The following is a 5510-nucleotide window of genomic DNA, read 5'->3' as shown; positions in this document are numbered from 1 at the left end:
ACCCGTTTTGCGAAGCCAAATGAGGGAGCTGTAACAAGGCCACGCACCCGTCTTTCTGATTGGCTGGCGGGAATTTACTAATAAGGAAGAAGGGGAAGTCCGGGAGAGAAAAGGGTCAGTGGCAGCGGCTTGCCAGCAGGTGGCGCTCGAAAGCCGCAGGCTGAGCATCGTGTGTCGGTTTCTGCATGCGTGCTAAATTAGTACTGACGTGTTCATCCGCGTGGCATATAGAGGTGAATTAAGATCAACCAGATCCCTTCAGCGGAGAGCAAGATCAGCCTTGAAACGGCTGGATATGGGGTGAAGATTTAAGCCAAACCACAATTAATCCAATTAATAATACTTTTATTCTAGCATCGGCCCTTGAGGCTTAGCAGGAATTCAGAAGCCACAGCTTCTCGTTCTCTCCGCCCCTTTGCCTAAAAATGCAGTGATAGGAAAAGATGGTTGCATTTTCCTTTTTCTTATGCGCTAAAGCCCACCAAGGCTGCCCAGTTCCGTTGTGACATCAAACCAGAATGGCTGTCTGCTACCGATTAACACTGATAGCTGTGAACATGTTAGTACAAAGTATGGGGAAAATACTGTGCTCAGAGCACGTGAGCCTCACTATTGAATACCTGCAGCGGACTCCCACAAACCTGGGACTAGGAAGCAGGCTTCCAGACAGACGGAATTAGGCATAATTTCTAGACAGAGTTCACTCCCAGATCTTTCTTTTTTTTAATTCACTTTTACCTGTCTCTTCCATAACCCCCCTCTATACAAATCAATACACTTTAAAAGACACTCAAAACACATTATTTATTTCAAATTCCTTTTGAAAGACCTTCAATGTTTTCAAATTTGACTGAGGGACACTGTCTCTTTTTGCAGCAATATTGAAATGTACAGCTTTTGTGATGGCATTAATGTTAAACAATAACGTTCCAGTTGTTTCGTTTATTTGTTTAAAGTTAAACCATGTGTTTAAACGTGTGCAAAACACAAAGGGCTCCCTGGATCACATGTACTGCGTGCCATATAAAAGTATTCTTTACAAACAGTTGATAGCACATAGGAGAGTTAAAATAATCGAAAAGTACCAAGTACCAATCCAAATATCACATTCTCATCATTTTTTCCAAATCAGGTGATCACCCTGAAAAACATGGCAGTTGTCTGAATATATTTAAGCCTTAAGTTCTGAAAGGCTACTGCAAATAACATTGTCCTATAAGTGAGTCCTGCAACAAAATGTTGCAGCGTGTAGTACACCCTGTTCAAAATCCCACTCAGTCCATCATGTCCCCTGCCTCCCTGCCTTCAACAGTCAGTCAGCATTCCTGGACCAGCAGGCATATTCAGTTCTCTTTGGGCCGGTTTACCCCTAGCTTCCCCCAAGCCTGCTGATATCTCTCTCTTTTGGAGGGTGGTGGCATTTGACTACACCAGGCATAGGCAAACTCGGCCGTCCAGATGTTTTGGAACTACAATTCCCATCATCCCTGACCACTAGTCCTGTTAGCTAGGGATCATGGGAGTTGTAGTCCCAAAACATCTGGAGGGCCGAGTTTGCCTATGCCTGGACTACACACACAGCATCACTCACAACATGATCAGAATCAGAAGGAATCTGTAGTCTAAAAAGAAGGTAGCAGACTTTTTCAAAGCAGGGCATTACAGTGTGCCTATTAGAACTTGCCAAATCCATTACATATGCTTATTGGCTTAAACCCAGAGAACATTAGTCATGCTTTTGATTAAGCCCCACATATCAATGGCGCTTAATTGCGACTACATTTCTTTGGAATAAAGGAGGCTTTGTAAGATTCAGGCTGCACCGCTAGTTAGGAATCCCAACCTATTCCTAACCTTAGGCACCTTACCGGTTTTGACAGCCCTCTTAGATACTATTTGTGAAGGCTACAGGGGGGCATGATTTTGATAAAATTGGGAAGGAGATCAAGGGAACTTGTAGATTTCATTAGGCACCCCACATTTCCTCCCACCACATAATTTGAGCACTGATATAAATTTGATTATTTGCAAGCAGATTCAATTTAGAAGAATTTGCATGAGCATCTACCATTGCTTGGGAGAAAAGCAATGACAAACCTAGACAGCATCTTAAAAAGCAGAGACAGCACCTTGCCGACAAAGGTGCGTATAGTTAAAGCTATGGTTTTCCCAGTAGTGATGTACGGAAGTGAGAGCTGGACCATAAAGAAGGCTGATCGCCGAAGAATTGATGCTTTTGAATTATGGTGCTGGAGGAGACTCTTGAGAGTCCCATGGACTGCAAGAAGATCAAACGTATCCATTCTTAAGGAAATCAGCCCTGAGTGCTCACTGGAAGGACAGATCCTGAAGCTGAGACTCCAGTACTTTGGCCACCTCATGAGAAGAGAAGACTCCCTGGAAAAGACCCTGATGTTGGGAAAGATGGAGGACACAAGGAGAAGGGGACGACAGAGGACGAGATGGTTATATAGTGTTCTCAAAGCTACCAGCATGAGTTTGACTAAACTGCGGGAGGCAGTGGAAGACAGAAGTGCCTGGCGTGCTCTGGTCCATGGGGTCACGAAGAGTCGGACACGACTAAACGACTAAACAACAACTACCATTGCTAGCACGCATGCACATGCACATGCAGACGCACACACACACACATATACACACACACATCCCAGTTTGTTTCTGCTCTACATAGGGTGTCTTCCATTTGTTGGAAGACACCCTATGTCAGTGAGGGTGTTTCCAGATGACCTGTTTACTGGGAATTCACCTTGATTTGTTTGCAGGAAGATTTGACTACACTGGCTTTTTAATGGGCATTCATTCTGATTGTTTGCACTTTGCAGGGAAGTCAAGAGGTCAAAGCAAGTGTTGTCTCGCCTGTTCTAGTGCATCTTCCAGTCACTTTCCTTGTTGCAAAAAGCCCAATCCTTTGGGGAAGCAGATTAGTTGTGCATGACCTCCCAATCAACTTTGCAGTTTGAATTTGCCTGTCTTATCACTAAATCCCACCCTAAAAATAGTGACAGTCTTGGAGAGAGAATAATTATTTATTCCAATACTGAAATGAAGATTCCTGCTAAGCTGGAGAGGAAATTAGTACCCTCAAAACATAGACTAGGTTACAGAAATACAGAAGAAAGAAAGAAAGAAAGAAAGAAAGAAAGAAAGAAAGAAAGAAAGGTGAAGAACCGGTCTGGCAAGTGGCTGAGCCAAAGCCTAGTTTCACTAATCCTTCAGAAGGAAATAATAGATTCAAAAGGACAATAGTCCAAGCAGGCAAGCAAGAGCTGGAGGCCTTAACTCTTTACTGGCAAAGAAGAGCAGAAAAATGGATGTAAAGAGAAATGTCCACTCCGGTAGCAGCAACTTAGCCCAAGAATATCTACCAGTCAGGAGGACCAAACCCATGTAAAGAGAGTTTTTTAAGAGCTATTTTATTTATCTATTGCATTTATAGCCTGCCTTTCCTTCAACCCTGCTCTGCACGTCCTAGTCTGACACTCCTAACCACTACACTTCCTTGGCTCTTTCTATCCTCCACTAAGGTAAAGGTAAAGGTACCCCTGCCCGTTCGGGCCAGTCTTGCCAGACTCTAGGGTTGTCCGCTCATTTCACTCTATAGGCCGGGAGCCAGCGCTGTCCGCAGACACTTCCGGGTCACGTGGCCAGCGTGACAAGCTGCATCTGGCGAGCCAGCGCAGCACACGGAACGCCGTTTACCTTCCCGCTGGTAAGTGGTCCCTATTTATCTACTTGCACCTGGGGGTGCTTTCGAACTGCTAGGTTGGCAGGCGCTGGGACCGAACGACGGGAGCGCACCCCGCCGCGGGGATTCGAACTGCCGACCATGCGATTGGCAAGTCCTAGGCGCTGAGGTTTTACCCACAGCGCCACCCGCGTCCCGTTAACTACCGTGTCCCGCTAACTACCGCGTCCTGCTAACTACCTAACTACCTCCACTACCTTTGTTTTATTTCTAACTGGTGATAGGAAAGGACTTGAGCCTGTTTGGAAGTAATACCCTCCAGTCTGCATCTGATCTCTCTCCCTTTTGGGCTGGCTGGTGGGTCTTCCGTGGTACACCATAAAGTCACAGAGTCTCAGGTTTACAGGATGGAGACAAAACAATACAAAATTGACCACAAATGTCCCAAACACAATCTGATTGCCAAAATCAGTCCTTGGCATTCTGGGGAGCCCTGGCTCAAATTATTCCAAGGCCACATGCAGTGCTTTTTTCGGGGGGATGGGACACAGGGGTACCCATACCCCTAAATATTTTGTGGATATTAAGTTTGGCCTCATTGAGGGGCAGTATTTCAATATAAGTCAGAAAATGAGAGTAAACAATTTTTTTAGGGGGAAAAGCACTGGCCATGTGTGTCTGTGTGGTGGTGGAAAGAACATTAACTTTGCCTGAAGCCCTTGTGACCCTAAAGAACTGTATTTGCCATGAGAAATGAATGAGGTGAGAGTCATAGACTGCTGTCAATATTCTGTGCTGCCAAGAAGATGCTGGAATTCTATGCCAATTTGCAACCAGAAATGGTGAATTAGACAGGGTGTATTATGCGAGTGTGTATGTGTGTGCACATAATTTATTCTGGTGCTGGAAGTCATGGGGAGAGGTTGCTGAGAGCATGTGGGGGGGGGTGCACCCACCCATCCACTAGCAATCCCATGAATATTTTTTGAAACGTACATCAAGATGAGCCCTGGGCCTGGCAGATGTTCTCTCTGTGTTGGGGAGACCACTGGGGAGGGTCATTGTCTTCCCTACAATCAAAAGTTGATGGTGCAATTTTTAGAGACTTAGTGGATCTGATTCTTTTAATCCCCTTATGATATGCGTTTGGTGTAGTTAGGTGATTTTAGGCTCTGGACCAAGTGATCTCTTTCTCTCCCCCACACTCCATACAATTCTTTTCAAACTGAAGTATATTGTTTTGCTTACTTTGAAATGTATTAAGCCAGCCCTGCTTCATTTGTGGGTCCTCCTTCTCATCATCATCAGGAGTGGGGCCCTGGAAGATATGTTTTCTTTGGGCAAGGCTACACAGATCTGAATGGACGCGGGTGGCGCCGTGGGTTAAACCAGAGCCTAGGACTTGCCGATCAGAAGGTTGGCGGTTTGAATCCCCACGACGGGGCGAGCTCCCGTTGCTCAGTCCCTGCTTCTGCCAACCTAGCAGTTCGAAAGCACCTCAAAGTGCAAGTAGATCAATAGGTACCACTCCGGCGGGAAGTTAAACGGCGTTTCCATGCGCTGCCCAGGTTCGCCAGAAGCGGCTTAGTCATGCTGGCCACATGACCCAGAAGCTATACACCGGCTCCCTCGGCCAATAAAGCGAGATGAGCACCGCAACCCCAGAGTCGACCACGACTGGACCTAATGGTCAGGGGTCCCTTTACCTTTACTTTTTTACACAGATCTGTAATTTTCTGACACATATCTGTGTTTAAATTCTGTTGATTTTTTATCTTATATTTTTTATCATCTTAGGGTGCTT

General features: G+C 45.6%; 1 long non-coding RNA gene across 1 annotated transcript; it reads left to right on the top strand.

Moving 5' to 3' along the window:
* The first annotated feature begins 133 nt into the window (after positions 1–133).
* Positions 134–3180, top strand: LOC310829888. Its single transcript, XR_014557410.1, has 2 exons — positions 134–233; positions 2844–3180. It is a non-coding gene; the product is annotated as an uncharacterized lncRNA (long non-coding RNA).
* Positions 3181–5510: the final 2330 nt, after the last annotated feature.

This window comes from Podarcis gaigeae, assembly GCF_964106915.1.
Source record: "Podarcis gaigeae genome assembly, chromosome: 13".
Lineage (NCBI taxonomy): Eukaryota > Metazoa > Chordata > Lepidosauria > Squamata > Lacertidae > Podarcis > Podarcis gaigeae.
This window is presented reverse-complemented; position numbering and strand designations above follow the sequence as displayed.